This window comes from Tachyglossus aculeatus, unplaced genomic scaffold (assembly GCF_015852505.1).
Source record: "Tachyglossus aculeatus isolate mTacAcu1 unplaced genomic scaffold, mTacAcu1.pri scaffold_151_arrow_ctg1, whole genome shotgun sequence".
Lineage (NCBI taxonomy): Eukaryota > Metazoa > Chordata > Mammalia > Monotremata > Tachyglossidae > Tachyglossus > Tachyglossus aculeatus.
The window spans coordinates 497,079-507,800 of NW_024044874.1; the positions used below are offsets into that span (position 1 = coordinate 497,079).

Genomic DNA, 10,722 nt, shown 5'->3' on the forward strand with positions numbered 1-10,722 from the left:
GAACTTTTGCTGGCCTGAATCAATGAAAATACACCTAGCTCAATCATATGATTTATATGAATTGCAATGACATTTAAAACTGGATGAAGAATTTGATATAGTCTATGGGTAAGATTATTTATGATCTATGGATAACATCATTTCCTTTCCCCGATCCTCAGGAACACGGCAATCAAAGAGGGACATTGAGATGTCAAAAAAGGACCATTCCCTGTTATTTTTAAGAGAAAATGAGACAAGAGAAAGGTCAGGCTGGAAAGGATAAACAAGTTTTATTTTTTTGCTCTTTCATTCCTGGATTATTAGAAAATGGTGGACATGGAGCCTGCCATCCGATTAAGCAGTTTTCTCCTGATTACTTTATTCAGGGCATCCATTACATCCTTGTTCCTCAGACTGAGATCAAGGGGTTCAACATAGGACTCACAAAGGAATAAAAGACAGTAGTGATTTTTGACTCCTCTAGAGACTGCTTCGAAGGCCACCTCAGATACATGCTGGAAACTGTCCCATAAAATACGATGATAGCTATCATGCGGAGCCACAGGTGGAGAAGGCTCAGTGCCTTTCCTTCAGAAGAATGGACCCGCAAAATGACACCAAAATTAAAAATGTACGATATGAGAATTATTAGGATGGAGCTAGATAAAGTGAAGTCAGCAACAACAAACATTGCCATTTCTTTGATATAGGTAGCAGAGCAAGGCAGCATGATGTGGGGTGGATCAGCACAGTAGAAATGATTGGTTGTCTTGGAGCTACAGAAAGATAAGTGGAACGTCAGTACTGTATGGGAAAGGCCATTCAGGAGGCGAAAGGTGTAGGGAACAGCAACCCGGCAAAGGCAGGCATTCTTGGACATCTCGCTGCCATATTGTAGAAGGTAATAGATAGCCACAAAACGATCAATAGCCATTGCAGCAAGGATATAAAACTCGGTAATCACAAGGCCAATGAACAAAGGGCATTGCATAAAGCATCCAGCAGAAGAAACTGTCTTCTTCTCTGACAGAAATGCACTAGCATCTGAGAGGAGAAATTGGTAGAATAGCATAGACCCACGAAGGAGAAGTGGCTGAGGAAGAAGTACATGGGAGTGTGTAGTAGGGAGTCAGCCTTGATTAGAAGGATCAGCCCCAGGTTCCCCACTTGAGCGACAAGGTAGATCACCAGGAAGACCATGAAGAGGATAACATGCAGCTAGGGCTGTGATGCCAGTCCCAGGAGAACAAATTCCAGTCCAGTAGTATAATTTTTAGGAAGCAATTCCTTATCATCTGCATTGCTCACTGAGATAGAGATTACAGCAGAAGATGAGAAGCATCTTTGCTCAGGTTTAAATTGCTTTCTTCCACTTGTCTTGCTAATATGCACATGTAGTATGGGCTATCTCTCTCTAGTTCACACATGCGGGCATGAATATTCACATCAACTCATAATAATTTTAATCCTTCCACTTGTACAGTGATTCAATAAGAAAATTATATTTCCTCATATCATTCTGAAGCCATGACTTGAAAGCCTATACTCAAAACGTGATAGAATTCAAGATAAAACTTGACAACTGGCTCAGAACCTTATTTATTAAATAACATTTAGATACAGCTTGGAAGATAAACGAGCATCACAGGGATTTCATTTGATGCCCATAAGATCACAAGGGTCGAATGTCATATTAGAAAGCCAGAATTTAGAGATAATTTGAACTCAATCCATTTGAATATGCAGACTTCCTGCCTTACATATTAATCAATGGGTTTGATCATTAATTATTAAATAATTCTTTCCTCTCTGTGAAGATGATCAGAATGGATCAAATTATTAAGAAAAAGCTTTCTAGAGAGTTCTACCTATTTATTCAAGGTACACTTGGAGCTGATTTATTTTGCATATCTTTCTAAAGCCAATGAACCTAACTATTTTAACTAATTTTCAGGATGAAAACATACAGAAATACCTTGTCTTATGCTGTCGAGTCGTTTCCAACCCATAGCGACACCACGGACACGTATCTCCCAGAACACCCCACCTCCATTTTCAATCGTTCTGGTAGTAGATCTATAGAATTTTCTTGGTAAAAATACAGAAGTGGTTTAGCATTGCTGCCTTCTGTGCAGTAAACTCGAGTCTCCATCCTTGACTCTCTCCCATGCTGCTGCTGCCCACCAAGAGTGAGTTTTGACTTGTAGCAGATTTCCTTTCACTCGCTAGCCACTGCCCAAGCTAGGAATAGAATGGGTAGGCCTCTGCTTGAATCTCCCTCCCGTAACCGAGACTGGTAGAGTACTGGAAACCTTCCAGGTTTGACCCTAAGTGCGGTTGAAATACCTTAGGTGTACTTATTTTCAAACCAAATAAACCAAAATGGCCATACAAGGTACTCTGAATCACAGTACTGACTGTGACTTAAAGAAGTCCTCTAACCATGTTGAGCTGTTTCCAGATGGTCCAGTTGCTAAACCTTCCACATCAAATGGATAGTCTTAAGCCCTCCCAGATAATTCATAAAGTCCTCCAAAGGACTGTTTCAGGGCCTCTATAAATGGAGGCAATGAGATTAAATCAGAATTTCTCTTCTGTCATCATGTTTCCAGTTGCCTAATGATTCAGCAACCTAGATTTAATAGCAACATCCCTTGTACATTTGTACATCTGTTTGACTGGAAATAGCAGACTTGTCCTAGAGTGGCTAGGGTTTACCTCACAGCAGAAAGCTTTATTCCAGCCTCTCTCTTCCTGGCGATAAAAGGCCTAACATCTAAAGGATGATAATAATAAAGAAAACCTCACAACCAGGCTTTAGGAATCTCAGCATTAACAATTTAGAAAGAGGCAATACATGAATTTAGTAGAAAAAGGAGATTTAAGCAGCAAATATAGTGAATTACCTGCATCTGGCATTAGAGCGGTATTATTAATAACACTGCAGTGCCAGGAAGTCAAGCGATTTACATCTATTTCTTCCTCTAGAATGTTAGAATGCTACTCTTCTGGAAGCATCTTTGAGATATAATGTCCCTGGGAAAAATGATTAACTTAGATTCCTGCCCCATACTCCCTTACTTGCAGTAAGTTAGCACCAGAGGGCTGTTCATTACCCTTTCAAGGTTACAATTCATTCACTCATTCAGTCGTATTTATTGAGCGCTTACTGTGTACAGAGTACTAAGCGCTTGGGAAGTACAAGTTGGCAACAAATGGAGAAGTTCCCTACCCAACAACGGGCTCACAGGTTAGAAGGGGGGGACAGACAACAAAACAAAACATGTGGACAGGTGTCAAGTCATCAGAATAAATAGAAATAGAATAGAATAGAATGGAATAGAATAGAATAGAACAGAATAGAATAGAAACAGTTCTTTTTTTTCTTGGCATTGACATTGATTAGACTCAAGCTTCTGATCCCACTTCTCACCAGATTACAATTATTCTGTGGGGTCCATTTACCCATGAGCATGGAATATGAAGCAGGACCCTTGGCAACTATAAATCAAACCCTTTTCTACACTGTAAGCTCTTATGGTCAGGGAACGTTCTGGCTAATTGTGTTGTATTGCCTGCTGTGTGACCTTGGGCAAGTCACTTCCCTTCTCTGTTTCTCAGTTACCTCATCTGTAAAATGGGGATTGAGACTTGAGACAGAGACTGGGTCCAACCGGATTTGTGGTAGAAGCACCTAAGTGCTTAGTACAGTGCTCTGCACATTGTAAGTGTTCAATAAATACCACTGATTGATTGATTGATGTTCTCTACGGAATGCATTTACTCCTCCACACATGCATGATAATAATAATAATAATAATAATAATAATAACAATAATAATAATAATAATAGTAACTTTGGTCTTTGTTAAGAATTTACTATGTGCCAAACACTGTTCTCAGCGCTGGGATAGACACAAGGAAATCAGATGGGACAAGCCTCTGTCCCTCATGGAGCTCACGGTTTTAATCCCCATTTTCCAGTTGTGGTAACGTAGGCACAGAGAAGTGAAATGACTTGCCCAAGGTCACACAGCAGGCATGAGGTGGAGCAGGGATTAGAACGGATGACCCCTGACTTCCAGGCTCGTGCTCTTTCTACTAGGCCATGCTGTCTCTACCACAAATTGGGTTGGACTTCATTTGGGGCTCACAGTCTCAATCCCCATTTTGCAGATGAGGGAACTGAGGCAGAGAGAAGTGAAGTGACTTGCCCAAGGTCACACAGCAGACAAGTGTCAAAGTGGGAATTAGAACCCATGACCTTCTGATTCCCAGGCCCTTGCTCTATCACTGTGCCATGCTACTTTTCAACAGTGTTAACTACTCATGGAAGTATTTTGCTAGGTGGGAAGAACGGAGGTGATTATGCAAATGTGGATGGAACTTAAGCCAATGAAATTGAGTTTTTCTACATTTGGAAGATGGTATAACCGAGCTTTGGCTTATCATCCTCTCGACCAAAGTAAGACACAGTAGCACCTGAATTTTGGCTGAAAATGAATAGATTAGAGAGTGGTCCCAGAGTATTCACGGTGCTGGACAACCAGTATTCCCCGAGTCCCAGAACCACCTGTTCTCTTCATGGCTCTATATCTGCCCTACTCTATCAGGAACCAATAGAGGTTAAATCCAGGATCCAGACTGGGTTTCTCCATAGCGCTAGTCACGGAGAGGCAGTCTGGGAGCTAGGTTGGACGACCAAACCTGCTATCTATCCCAATTATTTCTCTTATTTGCTGTGGAGCTGGGAAGGCTGCGGGCTATCCCAGGAGTCTTGGTTCCAAGAGAGGCTCCCTGTAGATAGGACAGTCTCAGAGCAAGTGCATAAGTGTGCTGTGATGTCAAGGCAACGTTTTGGACAGTGACCCTCCTATTTGACATATTCCTCAAAAATTGACCACTTTCAAGTCAGCCTATTTAGATGACTATGCATTTTCCCAAATGTAATAAAACTCGACTTCAACACAGCTAAAAAAGTGGTGGAGGGAATTGTACTTTCCAAGCATTTAACACAGTGCTCTGCACACAGTAAGCGCTCAATAAATAAGATTTAATGAATGAATGAGGGAATCAGGTAGTGTGAGAACTTCCTCACCTCCACCCATCTCTCAAGGGACCTTCCTCTCACCTCCACCCATCTCTCACCACAGCTGCAACTAGCCATTCCACCCGATATTGGTCAGGGAAACCAAATCAAAAAGGTCAAATGAAGCCTAGCATTTTTTGTGCAGGTCATAGCTCAGCAAGTCATTGACATATTGTGTACACCCTTAAAAGCACCCAGTTGTTCATGGTGTCTCTAATGGTTTGCCCAATAAAGGTGTCCCTATGGGGGTGGGTTGACATTGCCCCACTACCTTTTATTTTACTAAATATCAAGTTCAAATAACCACAAAGTATTGATTGGGCCTGTGTCTAGAATCAATTATTCCTGATGTTGCTTGTAACCAGAGCAAAGGATAAGAAGATGCTTAATAAAAATGTAATTCCTAAGGTCTGATGGCAGTGCCACATCATTTTAAAAGTAAAAGACTAATACAAATCTAAAATAGGAACTTATTAAAGATCAGGTTTTAATTTACTTTTTGACTTAGCTTAAAACTGCAAAATGTGAATTTCCCAGTAAGTCCTTTTTTGTTTGCTGGGTTTATTTATTCCTAGAAATTCATTCCTAAACCAGAAAAGCCCTCTCTCTAACAATCAATCAATCATCTATCCTCATCATCAATGGTATTTATTAAGTGTTTAGTTTGTGCAGACCACCGTGCTAAATGCCTGGGAAAGTACAACATAGCTGACAGCCATGTTCCCTGCCCAAAATGAGTTTACAATCTAGAGTGGGAGGCAGACATTAATATAACTATTTAGTTTTCAGTTGTATTCACTGACTGCTACCTGTGTGCAGAGCACTGTACTAAGAGCTTGGAAGAGTACAATACAACAGAGTTGGTGCACATTTCCCTGCAGAGCCACTCCTATTGAGTTTCATGAAATTATTTCCCCTTTAGACAGGGTGCCATTTATAAGAGATGGATTAGGTCTCCAAAAGCAGTCCTTTCCCTTCCCTCTTCCCTAGCTAGTGTCTTGCAATCTTCCTGATGCTTTGAAATGGCCCAGGCAGACCCCAAGTGAGGAAGTATCTCAAAAATCTCCAGTGGCTACCAATCAATCTGCGCATCAGGCAGAAACTCCTCACCCTGTGCTTCAAGGCTCTCCATCACCTCGCCCCCTCCTACCTCACCTCCCTTCTCTCCTTCTACAGCCCAGCCCGCACCCTCCGCTCCTCCACTGCTAATCTCCTCACTGTACCTCGTTCTCGCCTGTCCCGCCATCGACCCCCGACCCACGTCATCCCCCGGGCCTGGAATGCCCTCCCTCTGCCCATCCGCCAAGCTAGCTCTCTTCCTCCCTTCAAGGCCCTACTGAGAGCTCACCTCCTCCAGGAGGCCTTCCCAGACTGAGCCCCTTCCTTCCTCTCTCCCTCGTCCCCCTCTCTATCCCCCCATCCTACCTCCTTCCCTTCCCCACAGCACCTGTATATATGTATATATGTTTGTACATATTTATTACTCTATTTATTTATTTATTTTACTTGTACATATCTATTCTATTTATTTTATTTTGTTAGTATGTTTGGTTTTGTTCTCTGTCTCCCCCTTTTAGACTGTGAGCCTACTGTTGGGTAGGGTCTGTCTCTATATGTTGCCAATTTGTACTTCCCAAGCGCTTAGTACAGTGCTCTGCACATAGTAAGCGCTCAATAAATACGATCGATGATGATGATGATGAAGTAGTGGCTACCGCCAAGATTCTCTCTGCAGGAATTTCTATAAATAACTGGCATCCTTGGGATGAGTTTCCTTTGGAATAATTAAGTGGTAACCCAGGAAGATGAAGGGACTTGCCATGGTTTGACCAGAAGGTTTGTAACTGAACATGGCTAACCATGAACAACCCCTTCATTTTCTTCCACTGCAACATGAAGAATCGTTTTTGGGTGGGCATATCATGATCTTGGCCGTGCCTGCTGCGTAGTCTTTTCAGACACTCAACTAGTCATAGGTGAATTTCACTGTCTGTGGCCTCTGCTTTGAATGAGAAGGGCAGCTATACACTTAATTCACCAAGACTTGTTGCATTACCTCTCCATGCTATGAAAATCATCACCAAGACTCGCTGTATCACCTCTGCATGCTATGAAAATTACCACAGAAAGAGCTTTACCCACTAGATTGTTACCTCCTTGAGGACAGAGGTCACTTTTACCAACTCTAGCTTATGGTTCTCTCCCAAGTTTTGAGCTCAGTGTTCTTCACACTGTAAACACTCACTAAATACCAGGGCTTCCCAGACTGAGCCCCTTCCTTCCTCTCCCCCTCCTCGCCCCTCCATCCCCCCGCCTTGCCTCCTTCCCTTCCCCACAGCACCTGTATATATGTATATATGTTTGTACGTATTTATTACTCTATTTATTTATTTATTTTACTTGTAAATATTTATTCTATTTATTTTATTTTGTTAATATGTTTTGTTTTGTTCTCTGTCTCCCCCTTCTAGACTGTGAGCCCACTGTTGGATAGGGACCGTCTCTATCTTTTGCCAACTTATACTTCCCAAGTGCTTAGTATAGTACTCTGCACACAGTACGTGCTCAATAAATACCACTGAATGAATGAAATGAATGAAATACCAGTCATCAACTGACAATCCTAACGTTCTGATATCTTCTTTTTGTTGATGACTTTCTTCAGAGCGCCTTTCACTTCCTGGTGTCTCAGGCTGTAGATCAGGGGTTGAACATGGGTGTGATTACTGCGTAGACTAACGGACTGACCTTTCCAACATCCTGAGGCGCACCAGAGTGAGGTCGCATGTACACAAAGATGGTCCTTTCATAGAAGAGAGCCACCACGGTCAGGTGAGAAACACACATCGAAAAGGCCCTGCACCTCCCTGTGGTGGAATGTCTCCCTAGGATGGAAAGGAGGATGTGGGCAGAGGAGACCATGATGAAGAGTAAAGGAATGAAGACTGTGATGCTGCTGAAGACGAACGCTACCATCTCCGGGAAGGAAGTGTCTGCAAATGCCAGCCTCAAGACTGTCAGCACTTCACAGTGTAAATGGTTTAATACATTGGGCCCACAGTAGGGAAAGCTCGAAGTGAGGGCATTGATCACTAGGGAGCTCAGAAAGCTGCTGATTCAAGAGGTGATTCCCAGCTGGACACACGTCACTCAGTTCATGATAGCTTTGTAATGTAACTGGTGATACATGGCCACATACTGATCGTAAGCCATGACCCCATGCCATGACGCACTCAATAATCCCAAAGAAGAGGGAGAAATATATTTGGGTGGCATATCCGGTGAATGAGATTTTCTTTCTCACCCCAACCAGGTTGGAAAGCATTTGAGGGACATTGGTGGAAGTGTAACACATATCCAGGAAGGAGAGATTGACAAGGAAGAAATACACTGGGGTTTGAAGTCGGGGCTCCAGGCAGATCACAGTAATTATAACAACGTTTCCAGACAATGTAAGCAGATAGAAGAACAAGAAAATAATGAAAAGCATAAGCTGGACCCTTGGCTGGACAGAGTCCCAGAAAAATAAATATGGTAACGTATGTTTCGGCTCCTACTCTATCCCAATCCTCCTTGAACTCGCAGCTGCCTTCGACATTATGGACCACCTCCTTGTCCTCAACACACTATCCAACCTTGGCTTCACAGGCTATGTCCTCTCCTGGTTCTCCTCTTATCTATCCAGCCATTCATTCTCAGTTTCTTTTGCAGGCTCCTCCTCCCCCTCCCATCCCCTTACTGTAGGGGTTCCTCCCTTCAAAGCCCTACTGAGAACTTACCTCCCCCAGGAGGCCTTCCCAGACTGAGCCCCCTCCTTCCTCTCCCCCTCACCCCCTCCCCATCCCCCCGCCTTACCTCCTTCCCCTCCCCACAGCACCTGTATATATATATATATTTATATATACATATATATATATGTATATATATATTTATATATATATTTATATATACATATATATAAATATGTACATATATATATACATTTATATATACATATATATATGTATATATATGTATATGTATATATATATACATTTATATATACATATATATAAATATGTACATATTTATTACTCTATTTTACTCGTACATATGTATTCTATTTATTTTATCTTGTTAATGTGTTTTGTTTTGTTGTCTGTCTCCCCCTTCTAGACTGTGAGCCCGTTGTTGGGTAGGGACCATCTCTATATTTTGCCAACTTGTACTTTCCAAGCGCTTAGTACAGTGCTCTGAACACAGTAAGTGCTCAATAAATATGATTGAATAAATGAATGAATCTGATGTTTCTGACAGGAGACTCCATCCTCACAAGGCCACAAATGTTTGGTTTCTTCCAGTTTGTTCCAAACATCTGTGTAATTACCAGTGGTATCCTTCCATGAAACTTTTCTTTTTTCTTTATATTTGGGTTCCATTTATCTCCTCCAGGTTATGGGGACCCCTTTCCTGTTCTCCAGAAGATCTGCAAAATAATGAGAAGTGTCTCTATGGTAACAACAGTCACTTCATTAGGGGAAAAGGGGACGTGCTATTAGGCTGATGTGGTATATACTACCCCCAGATTTTTAGAAAGATATGCTTATATCTTATTTCTTTCCCTAATCTAGTTTAGCATTCCAATTTTACAGCTCAAGCAGAACTTCCCTGATGTACTGTTCCATTTGATCTTTTTTTAAGAGAGAGAAGGAAAAAGCCATGAATGACCTTTGTTATTTTTTATCAGCTTTCCCTTCCTGTCAACCATGGGGGTGACATTTTCTTGGCCTTGTTTTTGCCAAATATAGGTGAATACTTTAAGACATGAGTTCATATATCTTTGCTCGTGGCATGTTTTTTGCCTCGAGATTTTCTAATTTTGTAAATTCATAAGCCTCCTCTTTGGTTCTCTTCAATGATCTAGCTTAATTCCCATGCTTGGTAGCTAGTTCCTTTGCCTTCTGTGTAGTGGTTAGTATAGGTTCTGGGTTTGGTCAACTTGATATACCGTAACCAACCCTCCTATGATAAATTTTGTTCCTTTTCTAAAATGTCCCTTTGAAGAACAACCTGCTTTTTTGGACTGACTTTTCTCTATTATATCCTCCCTACTAGTGTCCTATATCTGTTAAAATTTGCTTTCCTCTAAGTTGTTTATTTCATTGTGGAATTTTTTTTCCTACTTAATATTTAGGTTATCTTATACTTGTTTCCAGCAAAGTATCCATTCACTTTCAGTTCTCAACAAATTCTTCCTTTTCTTAAAATGGAATCAAATATGTCCTGGTTTGGTGCTCTACATTTTACTCTCGGAAAGTGTTTCAGTGGAAACTTAAAATTTGAGTGATGATTTTTGGCCTGAAAAACTGCTTTGCTGCATCCTGTTCCTCCTCCTCCTTCTTCTCCCCTTCTTCCTCTTCTCTTTCCTACTTCTCCTCATTGTCCTCCTTGTCTTTCTTCTCCTTTCCTCCTCTATTCCCTTTCCTGTTTTTCAAGGGCTTTGTACAGTCTCTACACACTGTAAACACTCAATAAATACTATTGATTAATTCTCCTCCTCCTCTCCCTCCTCCTCCTATTCTTCATCCTTTTCTCTTTTCCTTCCTCTTGCCTTCCTCTTTCTCTAACTCTTCCTCCTCCTCCACAACCTCTACCCACCATCCTACATACTA

At 41.5% G+C, this 10,722-nt stretch overlaps 1 pseudogene; it reads right to left on the reverse strand.

Annotated features, from left to right (window-relative positions):
* Positions 1-302: 302 nt before the first annotated feature.
* LOC119923171 lies at positions 303-7,918 on the reverse strand (annotated as a pseudogene).
* Positions 7,919-10,722: the final 2,804 nt, after the last annotated feature.